The 14905-nt window shown below is 35.1% G+C and overlaps 1 long non-coding RNA gene across 1 annotated transcript; it reads right to left on the bottom strand.

Annotated features, from left to right (window-relative positions):
- Positions 1 to 8081: 8081 nt before the first annotated feature.
- Positions 8082 to 14455, bottom strand: LOC128987781 (uncharacterized). Its single transcript, XR_008490283.1, has 3 exons — positions 14323 to 14455; positions 10015 to 10193; positions 8082 to 8223 (listed from the first exon to the last, which is right to left on the bottom strand). It is a non-coding gene; the product is annotated as an uncharacterized LOC128987781 (long non-coding RNA).
- Positions 14456 to 14905: the final 450 nt, after the last annotated feature.

The following is a 14905-nucleotide window of genomic DNA, read 5'->3' as shown; positions in this document are numbered from 1 at the left end:
GGGATTCAAGATGTTTTGGTATGTAGGCTGCTGGATATATATTCTTTTCATTATAAGTACTGTAATTAATATGAACGCCAGGGGAATACCACAAAGGCGGGGAACTGTTCATAGGAATGACAGTGCGCGTAGGAGAGCAAGAGTAGATAATGACGAACGTAATCAAGATATGTTACAACCCCTTTTTAGGAGACCCATGGTAGACGAGAGAAATGTAAATATTCATATGCAGGATTACTGGACCAAGAGTGCATTCAATGTAGTGCTCTTCATTTTAGAGAAGAACTAACGAATAATCATTTTATGACATGTTGCCATAACGGACTTATTAACTTTCCTCAGTCAAAAACTAATGTAGAACTTAAAAGTTTGTTTGCAGAGAGCCCACAACTGTATAAATTCATTCGACAATGCAACAGTGCGATGGCTTTTGCTTATTTTTCAGCCAGTAAGAAAGATATTCCAGGAAAAGGACCATACTGTTTCAAAATTCAAGGACAGATTTATCGTTCAATCTCAGATTTGCTGCCTCAACATGATGAAGACCCCGTGTATGGCCAATTGTACATCATTGACACATCAACAGCAACAGAAATTCGTCAAAGGCGTCGAGAAAATAGTGACTTAAAACCTAAAATATTGTCAAAACTAGCTGAAATTCTATTAGAAAATCCATTTGCACAAATTTACAAAAGAGCTTCGGAAGAAATGGTTGTACAAGGTGACAGTGAATTAGAACTTAGGTTTGTAGACAGGATAAATATGGATCGTCGTAGGTATAATAAGCCTACTGCAGATGAAATTGCAGGCGTCTTCAATTCATCTGAAGGCGAACCTCCAAAGAATTTTTAAAATTCCAAACAGGGAAGCTTTTATTTATCCTCATTAACCACAAGACCAAAGCTACCTTAGTAAACCAGTATTTATTCACAAACAATTATATGTTTGCTGCCTTTTCATGTTAAACCACTGGAGTGATTCAAATTATTTATTGAAAATGACATCAACAAAAGCAAACAAAGAAGAACAACAAACTGGTTTTTACACAAAAGATAAGGTGTAGGGATGCCTATTCTGACACATAGATAATGTTATTCTAAGTTTGTTTAAATACCGGTATTGCAAAAAATTGTTTTACATTTGAGCTTTTTAGGGACTTATGTCCCTACAAGCCACTAGGTCGAACAAAAACGCATAGTTTATAGCTTGATTAGGCCCTACCAAGTTTTAAAATCGAATTATTTTTTAATATAGACAATTATTATCTCAAATTCTGGAAGTTTCACAAAGGTACTTTGTATGTACCCGCTATTTTCTGCATCTAAATACTAGGTACCCTAATTAAATATCAACAATAAAAAAACGTAATAGAACAAAACAAGGTTCAAGGAAAATTCTCTGTTTGGCCGCCGGACTATTCTCAATTTACAAATCAACGGATTACAAAAAAAATATTTTGTATTGATTGGTGATCTATACCTCAAACTTTTTTAAATCTAAATAACATCAATATGTTCCATGAAAGCCAGTACGTTACCGACTGTTTTCATTTGGAAACATAAAACATAACACTAAAGTTATAGGGCTTTGATGAGATTTTTTATAACTAACATTACTCTTTTTTGGGCGGGGGTCCATAACTAGCTTATTAAACATCCTAATATTTGAGCGTAAATGAAAGCAGTTGGTTTATCGAGCATTTTGATACCAAAAACCCTAGAAAAGAACTACAGAATATTCTTCGGAAGAATTATATAAATCATTCTCATTAAATAGATACCCCTCTTTATAATAAAAAAATAATAACAATTATTTCTTACAATTTGTTATGACCTTATCCTTGATCCAAAAACGATCCCTATAGGTGCATTGGATGCAAATTTCAATATCTATAACTTGCGTAACATGTATCATGGCCTTTTTTTAAGAGACTTTAGCACAAAGTTGAAAAAAGTGGGGATAGAACATATTTTTATCTAAATTATTAACTTTAAAAAGAAATACTGGCCTTAAAACACAAAATATATAATTAAAATATGATATTTTCCTGCATGGAATTTCACTGGGAGTATTTTAAAAGCGTTCGCACTGCTGTAGATAGCATGGTATTTTCATAACATAGTTTTAAGTAAAAGCTTACACTGTAAATTACGTTTTCCACCATTTTCCAAGATGGCGGCTATTGCCCAAGGGTACCAAAAAAGTACCCGGTGGTTTTATGGTCTACATACCCTAAATAACTCAAATCAACAATAAAATAAACTTACCCTAATAGAACAAAACCAGGTTAGGGACAAAATCCTCATTTGGCTGCCGGACTATTTATGTTATAGTCCTTTAAATTCTGAACAAAATTGTACAAATCCCATTTCCGTATATTTACTCTCACCGCTTACACATGATAAAGGTTGTTGACAAACTTATGGGAGGAAGTATGTGTCAGAATGCTGATACCGTTTATTTAGTTTAATCATTGGATTTAACATATGGACCAACAAGATCCGGTGACATTTAATTGCGAAGCATTAGTTTTGGCTGGAAACTGTCAGATACTGTATTTAATTGCGAAGGAATAGTTTTGTCAGCATATCTGAAAGTATGCAAACCAACTGCTGTGCTTTAAATAAGAAGGTTTTAACTGACTATGATATTAAGATCCCCGTGCGTAGAACGTGCCCGTTCTACGCACGGGGATCTTAATATCATATTCAGTTAAAACCTTCTTACACGGCTAGTAATTTTAATGGGTCAAAACGTTAGTCTTTAAAGGTTTATCTCGTCCTCGTCATCTCAAGAGTATTCTGGTAACTTACCTAACTTGAAACCTAAAAGGCGGGTCTATATTTAGATGTTAAGAGATTTCAAAACTAAACGTAAATCATCATTACTGTATGTCGCAACAATTATTTTATGTGTATCCCAGTCACAGCAACTATATTATTTTATTAATATAATGATCGAAATTAATGCAAGAAGATTCAATAGCCTATTTTAATATTTGCTCATATAATTAACTATTTCCAAAGCAACCATCACTTATAATTTGGATACAATCATTAAATAACAACTTATTCATTAGTTGATTGGAATTAGGAATCACGTCTATTTCACAGTAAATATTCTCTAAATTGCCAAATACTTTTATAAAGGTAGGCTAGAGTAAGTTTAAAGTATTTTTTAACTATTAATTGTCAATTCCAAGAATATAATATGCCAGTTTGTTTTGATTTAACCTAAAAATTTGACAGATATGAACACATGATCGCACTACAGCCAAATAGGTTCATCTTCAAAGATATTCCACCACACCATAACTGCTTCTAGCTCAAAAAATCCTACTGTACGTACACTCCACACAGCCGCCATTTTGTTTGTTTCACTTATTAATCCTACTATCCTACTTCTTATCCTACTAATCTATATAAATAAAATTAGAGTTTTGTCTGTACTTTGCTCAGAATTATATACTTTTAGGTTATTTTTACGTTTTATACATTAAAGAAGCAGAAACGAGTCTTTATCTCTATTTCTGTCTGTCTGTCTGTCTGTATGTCTTTCCCTTTGTCTGTAACACTCAAGATGGCATTTTACGCAATCTTCTCCGTGAAAACCAGAGTACCTATCAAGATCCAAGTCATTTTAATGTATTCACTGGATTGGCGAGAGTGTCTTTAGTGATTTAAATATAGCCTCACTACTTTGTAAATAAAATTACGGACGTTAAAAAATGCAGTTTTGTGCGATTTTTGTCAAATTTTCGTTCAATTTTTATCACATAATCGTCTATGAGATAACGAACAGCTGTTCGGATCAAGATTATTTTTTCTAGCTGTCAATGATATGTTTACAAATGTTGTTTACAAATACAGCAACCATTTCGAATCACGTTTTGAAAGCAAATCCCAACCAAGTGAGATTAAAAACGTTTTTCTTACATAACGGATTTAATTAATCGCAAGTGCAATAATATAGTCTAATAGTGTAACCGTAAATGAAATTAAATAACTAGACATCGTCCAAATCGGAACCAGAAATTCTTTGAGTATAAAATGTTTCTTGAGTTTTGACAACCAGAAAGACGACCTTGAATCAGTGTTGTATAGGGCTTTAAAAAATAACGCAAAACCGTTAATTTTACAAAAATGTTACAAGAATAACTTTGGAAATTCTATTAAAAATCGATTGACACCTTACTTTTTAAGATTGGATGAATATTAACTGAGATATGGCGCAGCTTTAGTGATACGTGACCGCTGGAAGTTAGTTGCAGCTCATATTGAAAGCGGTAACTTTATCAATAAAGCTGCCATATCTCAGGTAATCTCAGTCCAATATAAAAAAAAGGTGCCAATAGATTTTTAATGAAACTAGCTGTTTCTAGTGGGGCCTTGTACCAACGGGCTTCAGCCAGTTTGACTTCATAAGTATCAATAAAACTATTTGATTGGTTAATTAAGATAAGCTGAAATAAACAAAATAGAATACAGTACTACAAACAAATTAATCAAATCACACCTGAATTTAATAAGGTAATGTAATAAATTGAAAAAATAACAAACAAATAAGTACAGCTGAGGTATTTTAAACATTAGGTTCATGGAAAGTTCCCTTTAGAAAGGAATTACGACCTTAAAGGGCAATTTATGAAATAATGGATAGTTTTGCGCAAGGTTTCTCGCCATGACCACACCAAAATGTATAGCCTAATGTAAAATGTTCTTGAATCGTAGTTAAGGTTAGGCATGGTGTACAGTTTGATATATTTAAAGTATTGTTTATGCTCATTTTAAGTATATGATTTATGGGGTGTGACTTTTAGTTTTCTCAAAATTTCATGGGTAGGGAACTAACTACTTTGGGATTTATGTATGGATTGCCTTAAAAAGTTACTCTAGTAAAATATTTGTGAAATCAACGGGTTTTAAGTTATTTAAGAAACAACATTTTAAATAGCCACCATTTTGTTTTATGAATTTGAAAAATTGTCATAACGTTTTGGTAGCTTTACCTAGTTTTGTCATAAATCTTTGTGCACGAGTTTCCATTTCTTTATAACCATTCTTTATAAAAAAATTAATAGGCGAAAAAATGGTGGCTGTGTGTTTAATTGATTTATAATTAATTGATAATTGATAGTAATACTTCCCCAGACAGCACGTGAGCTTGGACTAAACTTGGTTTTTACATATTTCTGAATTGGTATGACAAACTTGGAGTTTGGAACCCACTACAAATTTAAAACAGCTTTGGTTAAGTGAGCTTGTGTGAATGAGCCAAAACTAAACTTGTTTTATTTACATATATTCCTGAAAATTAAATACGGTATTTAGATATGTCTCTTACTCAGGAACAATGCTCTACAATTTTGGTAGAAAAAGTACCGGGACACTCTGTCTAAATTACTATGTTGTCACATTTCAGAGCCATTGTGTTACCGGTTGGAAATCACTCAATGCTGATTGCAGGGGTGGCTCCAGGAATATGTTTTGGGTAGGCCTGACAAGAATCAAGAAAGAGTTTGATCGGGGACGAAAGGTTTGAAGATCTTTGTCCGCAAAAAGGGGGGAATTTTAAAATTTAAATGCAAAATAATATGTTTGAATGCGATCTCTTTATTTACATGTAATTAGATTTCTTTATTTGCTTATGAATGCTGTGGTTATTAATAACTGAATAATTTAAATAAGAATTTAGCATATTGTCCATACATTTGTTATAGTATTTTATTAGCTCATTACTTTACTATTTCTATGGCATCTCATCTTGGGCAAAGAAATTTGCATTATTGTTTGCTATGCAACCTCTGCAACGACAGCCAAAGCCTGGCCGATTTCGTTGAAATTGAAGATGTAATGCCGCGAGCGTTTCAGGGCAGGAATTGGACTAGCCTACTGCGCATGCGCCAGAAAGAACCAATTCAGTTGTATTTGGTCTTCAACGAGTCGACTCACGAGTCATAACTTACTAGTTCAGTTCAGTTTCAGTTCTGCTGTTAGCTACCTCCGTGACGATTGACGACTTGAGCCAGTCATCTCTGTCACCCCCATCATCCGTTGCATTTTAAGTACCTATTCGGTACTTTAATACTAACTAATGGGAATGGACTAAAAATTGAGTTTTCCCATTTTTTACCCTAAAAACATTGTTTTTTGTATTTTTCAAGTTATTTTGTGATACTTGACAAAATTAATAATTTAAACTTAATATGTTCAGAATATACCATGAATATTCCAGAGTACTTTTCCAGAATATTCTGAGAATGTTCTCCAGATTTCTAGGCTATATAAAAATTTTCTTAGAATATTTTCTATGAATGATCTGAGTATATTCAAGGAAATTGCCTGGGATGTTGAGAATGATCTCAAACATTTTAGAAAAATTCCAGGAAATCCTATTATTTTTCATGTTGTATTTAAATGTTATACGGTATATACAAGTAAGTTAAAAAAAATTTAGATTTTCTCAAATTTGATGTTGGCAGATATTGATTGCAGTCCATGCCCTGGAATTTGAGTGGAGCAGAATCATTGCAACTAAAAATAAATTGAAATACCATCCAGAGAAAATATAGGAAATAAGGTCAACGATATTTGGTATCAAATTAAACTTACCAAATTCAAAATAAGAGTTTTTGGAATTTTTTACATACTTCAACCTCCTTTGTTTGAATAATCTTTATGTTAGTCTGGAATTTTCAGATTTTATTTTAGTTCCTTTATACATTTAAACAGACCAATGCATCTGCAACTACGCATGCAACTTAACGATTGCAATACAAAAACACCAATAAATAATAACAATGGTATATAAAAAGCTGTTGTGTTTACTATTCTATATTTTTGAAAGTGCATATTATGCATATTATATATTGACTACATCAGAGCTTATGTTTAGAAACAAAGTAAAACATAATTAAAAGAAGTATAATAGCTATTTACCTTACAAGTGTAGTAAGAGCGTTTTTACATCACGCAGGTCAATGTTGTGCAACGAGCGGAAGCGAGTTGCATAATTTACCGAAGTGATGTAAACACGCTCTTGCGTAACGTGTAACGTACAAGATTTTACCTGACCCGACCAGGAGGTTACGAACAATATTTTTCATTATCCATTTCACTCATCTTCTAAGGCCTCGGGTACGATACGAGCGGCGAGCGGTGAGCGGCAAGCGGCGAGCGGCAATCTGAGCGGCACGTGAGCGGCGGTGGTGGCTACGATACAAGCGGCACATTTATAACGCTCATCAAGTTTCCCAAGTTTTATGAGTTAGTTTAGTATAAAATTGTAAACTATGCTTACCTGCATGCAACTTTTGTTGCTATCTGTCAATTGTTTGCCTTTAAAGAAAAACTTAGTTTTTAGAAAAAACCTTAACCCTAATTTTTTCCCATACTTTTCTGGTGACTGAAGTGTTTTAAAACTTCCTTGATGGTCATTCCACAAACATTACCTGAACTGCACCTCACGTATCGACTCGTATCGCATGTTTGCTGCTGTTTCCCTGTCATTTTAGGCCGAACTGAAGCATGACTCACCTGAGCGGCGAGCGGCGTTTTCGCGAAAATCGGTTTTGACTTGGAACCATGAGCGGCGCTGAGCGGTGCCGCTCACCGCCGCTCGCCGCTCAGACGTATCGTGGCCACCCTCAACAAATTTACACGCAACTAAATGAGACCCGATGTCAGAGCGGCGCCGCTCATGCCGCTCGCCGCTCACCGCTCGCCGCTCGCCGCTCATATCGTACCCGGGGCCTAACAGTTACGTTCATTTACAAACAAAAGCTAGGTTAAGAAAATTCTTCAAAACATAACAATAAAATTCAAGCGCACAGCTGATTTCTAGCGTTGAACGTTGTTGGCTCCATAGAGCTGTATATTTTTTAAGTTAAGCACTCAATGTTATTTAAATGGGTTTCATTACATCACCGAGTGAGTTTTTTCAACTTTACATCACTCGAGAAGTAACGAAGTTATATACATCACGCTTGGGATAGGGAAGTTTAACATGGCGGGTTAGGTAAAAAAAATTATTACAGCTGGAAATAATGGCATTGTAAATGATCATTCAATTTTAATAGTTTATGTAGAACATTTATTTTAAAACATATAAAGTAAATCTTAAACAGTGGTAATTTATCACAACTGTCCGTACCATCACACCTCACACTAATAACAAAACATTTTTAAGTCTTCAATCAGTTCACCAGTACCTCAATCAATGACTCTGTAACAAAAAAACTCTGTTTTAGGTTAATTTAATAAACATGGGCAACACATTCAATGTGAAGCCAAAGCGTAGTTCACACTAGTAAACATATTGTATGTGGTACTATGGGGTTATTGCATGAAGTTTTGGCTGTTATTTTTTTATTCGTGTCACTATAACATAGTAAAATGTACAGTACAATAGATTCCCTCTTATCCAGACTCTCGGGACCGAGGTCAGTCCGGATAATGGGTTTTCTCGTTAAACTGACTATTACTGAGTGAGTAATGCATACTGTATATACAGTATTTGACCATAATGTAGTAGAGCATAATCACTGTTCTCATATCCTTAACACAAGAACAGTCGTTTCAGTAACGCTTACCTCCCACTTCCTGCCGACCTAGTTCGGTTAAACCGATGTGCTGATAAAAATTGCCCGGTTAAAGGCCTATTTTGCTTGGAGCCATTGCAGCGATAGTCGCATGGCGATAATCGCTCTGCGATAGTAGCCGGGCACTGCTCTGACGGAGTTTGCGTTGTCCTGTTTTGCTTGGAGCGACTATCGCAAGAGTCGCGGACCACTGCCCCGGGGACCAGTCTGAGCGATAATCGCGCCGCGACTGATGCGCAGAACTTCAAAACAGTACAGTTCACTCAGTAGGCACATAATAGGGGTTAAATTAGCCATAATTTACTTTTTTGTTCACATTAATTTTTCTATTCATGTGCCGTTACGATTCTACTGTTTTGGTTATATTTCATTACACATTAATTTCATTTTCTAAATTAAATTTTAGTAGAAACAGGCGACTTGTTTAAATTTGTTAAGGTAATTTACGTCTATTCAAATTTATTAAATATAAAATGCTTGACTGTTCCAAGTTGTTATGTGTTATTTACGTAGTGTGGGCGTTAATACTGTGTCAGTTTTTGTATGATTTTTTTTTTTAAATTTAGACTCCAGGTTTTATTTTCCGACATTCATGTACTCTTATTGATATCACTATTTTTTTATTTATATAAATATATTTTTTCATTGATATCACTACAGTTTTCTATTTATGTCCTATCTAGTGACCTCTAGTGATACGTATCCGTCCCTAATCCTACGTATCACTATGTATTTTCAATTGATCGTCCATTGATACTTCCACTAGGGTCGAGTGGAGCCTCGTCTCCTAAATCCTCACCGAGGAGACGCTTTAATGACTTGCAATTCGCACTCATGACTTCACCATTGTGAGTGCTGATATTTAACTAACTATGAAAAATCGCTGTGCGACCGAAAATCAATCGCTCTAAGCAAAACGGCCGCCTTGTCAGCTATAGTAGCTGAGCGATAATCGCTGTGCGACTATCGCTACAGTCGCTCCAAGCAAAATAGGCCTTAAGAGATGTAATTTCCACCGAGTGTTGTCTGGTTTAACCGATGTCAGGTTAAAAGGTGTCCGAATAAGAAGGAGTCTACTGTACCTTAACATGGCTATTAAACATAGTAATAATGTTCCCTAATATGCAGCAAGGAAAATCAATTTTACTTAGCCTAAATACAAAGCGAAGGAGACTGATTCTGAAAATTACATTGCACTGCAACAGCAATGTTATGGGGTAAAGTTCTGCAGAGAAACTTTAATGTATTATACTATCCTATCAAATTTTCAGTTTCTATAAATTAATAGGCCTGCTTATTAATCTTTTAGCCTGGGTGTTTTTAAAAAAAGGACCACCCGCCAATCTTTTACAGACCATTGCGGCGTTTAGGTTATGTTAGCTTATAGGCCTACCACATAGAAAAAAACCACGCACCTGTATGAGTCGTGCATGCAGGACAGCGCAGGAGAGTCAGAGTGGTGGGGAAAGACACCTCGCCCCAACGACTTATCCCCACCACTGCTAAAGGCCCTTCCCCACCATCACCCTTCACCCCTACATGCGCGAGACAGCCATGGTTCTGCGCAGGTTCTTTTGAAAGTGGTAGCCTAGGCCTATAGTTTATAAACAAACAAGGTATCATTAACAAAACGTTTAGCTTTTTTCTATAAGCTAAGTTACTCATGAAAAGACACGACTAGGTATAATTTGGCGCTTTTGACAATCAGTTTTGATAGAAAACTGTACAACACTAACCCAACCCAATGATGATGCTATTGGAACAATTTGTATTTATTTATGTGTTACCTGGTTTTTATTAACATAAACTAAACCAAACTGAACTAACCTTGTTTAACCACCACAGCACAGTGTGAAAGTCTATTTGAAAAGAATCTATGGCTTTAAATATTCATATCACGATACAGTACCTTTAATACTCAAAACAAAAATCGGAATTTATATCGCAGGGAATAATATAAAGTACTATTTGTATAACAAACTGATATTTCACCCAATATATATTGAAGGTATTGAAGGTAGGCCTACTGATATTGCAGGTTCTTTAAAGGACTTTACTGCAGTTCTTAATAGCCTACATTGTTTATAGTAAAACATTCTATGATAAAATGAAGACTGTAAATGTATTGTTATTTGTTTCATCAAAATTACCTTGACTAAAGAATAAATTGTAGGCCTAGTTATTTTGATCTTTATAATAATATGACCATAACAACCTGTATAATGATTTAGGCTATACATCACTAAGTAGAGGACAGATTGTTTATTCCTAAAAGTAGGTAACGGGCAACAGTTTTTGGCCGCTACAAATAACTTAACGTATATTTTCCTGTCATTGGAGTTTCAAATAGCATGTTTATCATGGCCATGTTACTCTAAATAATTTCAAACAAACCGCTATTTAAATTAAACAAACGATGTTTTAATATTCTGACTATTACAACAGCGCGAGGAAATGCCTCTTTCAAAAGGTTACAGTATTCTTATTAAGTTAGAGACTATATGTGTGTATGAGTAGCAAGTATAATCATAGACAAAAAGAATTATATATAGACTACCAGCCGTGCTGCGGTTGCCATGGTTACCATAGGTTCCATAGGCGCACACCGCTGTAGTTTACGTAGCGCGTACGCCGTAACTACCGTGGTGCTCCAAGCGGTGTGCGCCAGAACCTATGGTAACCGCAGCACAGCTGACGGTCTATATTTAATTCTTTTTGTCTATGGTATAATGTAAAGAATGGGTACTTTCCTGTTAAAGGGAACATTTATTATAGATAATTTCTTTTTGAATATCAAAATTTTATTTTTCTGTCCGTTAAACAGCCATTCCCCATTCCTTTTCTGTTATTAAACGGAATTTTGAAACGGTAACATAGCCTATACAGCAAGTTTGGTTAGTTATGTTATAACTTAGGTTAGATTAGCTTAGTTTGATTTTATAATCCAATAAAATAGGCTATTAAATGTTTGCCTAAACAAGGTTCAGCCTACTTCTAAATTAGTAGATAACTTAAATGTGTTTGAAGATAACAGAAGGAATAAGTTATGAATCGTGAAGTAAAACAAAAATATTGATAAGCTTATATCGAAAAGAAATCATCGATAAAAATGAATGTTCCCTTTAACAGGAAACTGCCAAAGAGTGAGAGACCCAATATAATATAGTAACCTAATAGGGTACTATAGTGTAGGCCTGTCTATCGATAGCGGAACCTAGCCTTGCCCTACGCCAGGGTAATGCAAAGCCTATCCAAGGCCTAAGTTATTTAAATGTTAGTTAGTTAGCCTACACATTTAATTGGCACATTTAAGGAGCATATTTAGTCTACGGCATAGACTTTTTTCCAAACAGTTAATAGTTTACAGGCTATAGGTTTAAATGTGTCAACCTAAAGATTAGGCCTTTATACAACTCACCCAAGGGTTTCTAATATGAAAGTTACACCGCTTGGTAACTTATTTTGTAAGTGCCGTTTACCACACAGCCTAGACAGTTCTTATATAATTATAAGATTCGTCCTTTTGCAATGTTTATGGGAAATGTCGGTAGTCCTAACCATGTCCTAACTGTGTGACCCTACAGGGGTACAACAGTTTCTTAACTGGGCTACGCTAATATCGATTGGAACTACCGAATTGATTGAAATATTAATTAATAATCGATATTTTAAAATATAATGTCTATTATAAAATTAATCTATCATAACCTAACCTAACTTAACTCACCAAACTTGTTGATGGTGAAAAAATCGCAGTTTACTAATCGAATCGATAGTTTCAATCGATATTAGTGTAGCCCAGTTAAGAAACTGTATCCTCAGGGCCGGACTTAAGACTTCAGGGGCCCCGGGCAAATTTTCCAATGGGGCCCTAGGATTTCCGTGTGGGGGGCCTCCGGGGGGATTGGGGAGCAATTTAGGGCCAAATAAGCAATAAGTTCTATATCAAAAATCGTTCTTAAAACATAACTATTTTAACATATTTTTATATACAGCATCTTTTAATTTTATACACAAAAAATAAAAATGTTTGAAACCTAATCTCTTGCATTCACTATTTAAACAAACTCTGACCAAATGTTTCAATTGCTTTGTAGTACCAGTGACGGCATATTTGGTATGGTAGCATGGTAGGCTACCATAATATATTTGGAATAGAAGCATTGATATATTTTTGTTTATTACGTATTTAAATTATCGATTATTGCCGTCGATTTGTATGATTTTTCAATATTACTACAATATAGGTGTGATTATTTTTTTTTTCATAATGGTTTTGGTACCTATGACCGTGTGCTCCCACTATCTCCGCGTTCCGCCATCTCCGAACCCAAATCTGTCCCGCCACCTCCGAATTCTTGAGTGACCCTTATAATCCCGTCACTGCCTGCGCTGATAGCTGTCATTGCATTCACGGCTGCGAAGGCCGTGGATGGAAGATTTAATGAAAATTTAACCCGTGGGTTAGGTTAGGTTAGGTCAGGTTTTAAAGTTAAGTTAGGATAGGTTAGGTTTGGACGGAAAGTCTTAACGCAGGAAGTAACCGAGGATTATAGGGGTCACTCTGAAATTCGGAGGTAGCGGTACACGGAGATGGCGGGACGCGTAGATAGCGGGAGGTAACCCCTATGACATTCTCGTTTTTATAATAATATGTTAAAGTCCTAGCATGAAAAGTACCATTGAGGACTTTCAAGTTTGAGTTTTTTATTGACGAGCAAAATCTTGCAATGTCTAATAAACACTCACAAGCAAATATATTTATATAAGTAACTGAAAGAAGTCTAAATGGATCCAATATCGATTAATACAACACAAACATAGCATTGAATACAACATTACTCACTTCAGCTTTGTTTGTGTACTGTTAGTTTGCAGAATTACAATAAAATAACTCAAAAGTAAGACAATTTCAACCAACTTGACGTGACCACTAGTCAGTCTCAAAGGACAAACTTTGGGAGTAAAGTGATTTAAATTGTTTTGGATAGGCGATAAGGCATTTTATGTATGTGTATGCGCGTGCGTGAGACAGACAGGACTAGACAGGATCCCTTATCAGCTCATTATCATTGATTGTTGCAGCTGCTTCTGCTTATCGCTTGTTTACGATTTCAGTAGACAACGCTCGCCCACTCCCAATAAATGTAACTTTTTGTTAACATAAGACGACTCTAGTTGTTTTAAAGTGTCTATATAGATTTAAAAAATCTTACTGGCGCAGTATGATTTTGACTCCAAAGACTAAATTGGAGGTCAACATTTCGACGCATAACTTAAATAATTACTACTTTACATTGAACGGATAATATACTTCTACCCCTTAAAATCCTGATTGGTATATACTTAGAGGTAAAAGAAAAGAATAACATTTAATAAAACATAAACGGAGCAATGTTTTTATTTTTTAAGTATTTGAACTCCAGTGAATCTCCATTTAACACAACAAAAATTACGTTCTACGTTGGGACAAGAGTTTTCATATTTATTGTATTTTTGCCCCAAGCGCGGGGCCCCCTTCAACTCATTCGCCGCGGCCGTACGTTCGGGCGAGGATTCTATGTTACTTGGTTTGTATTACCCGTCACTAGTTTCGTATTACTAAAAATAAAGTTTCCTTGTTTTATCCTTGTTTTATTTGGTCAACACTTAGAACAAAACACAACAAACACTTTTAAAGACTAGGCCAACAGTATTTGTATTAAAACTAACTTTTAACTTACAAAGGGTGCACGGGGATGGCACGGTAGAACGCATAACAATAAACACTCTTGTATACACTTAAATCCGACTTCAAAACATACGATACATCGATAAAACCATAGATAAAACATATTTCTAAAACCTCAAATTATAAAAAAAAAAAAAAAAAAAAAACACAGCTTTAAGACTTTGAAAACTACAATCGCTGAGGCACGGCAGGGGCAGGGCAGACAGATGACAGAATCAAGAATCAAGAATCAAGAATTTTTATTTCCATAAAATGTGGTTACATTGCTGGAAAACGTCAGTCAACTATAGCTAAAAAAATAAAAACTAAAATAAGACAATGGTACAAGGTTTCTTACCAATATAAGAATTGTATTCTGAATTCTCTATTCAGAATTCAGAATTCAGAACGACAGAACAGGAAACAACTCTTTTGCTTCAATTGTGACATATTGAAGGCTCAAATAACATATCCTCCTCGAAAACTCCAAATCACGTAATGCGCCCGCTCTGGCTGACAGTGGAAGCCATCAAAAAACGACACACTGAGACTGAATTCTACATTACCTCAATTCCGTATCGTGAAGACTGCAATGA

This window comes from Macrosteles quadrilineatus, unplaced genomic scaffold (genome assembly GCF_028750875.1).
Source record: "Macrosteles quadrilineatus isolate MER2022 unplaced genomic scaffold, UCM_ALF_1.0 Scaffold_2__2_contigs__length_208266976, whole genome shotgun sequence".
NCBI classification, from domain to species: Eukaryota; Metazoa; Arthropoda; class Insecta; order Hemiptera; family Cicadellidae; genus Macrosteles; species Macrosteles quadrilineatus.
The sequence above is the reverse complement of the archived record's forward strand: the minus strand, read 5'-3'. Positions and strand labels throughout refer to the sequence as shown.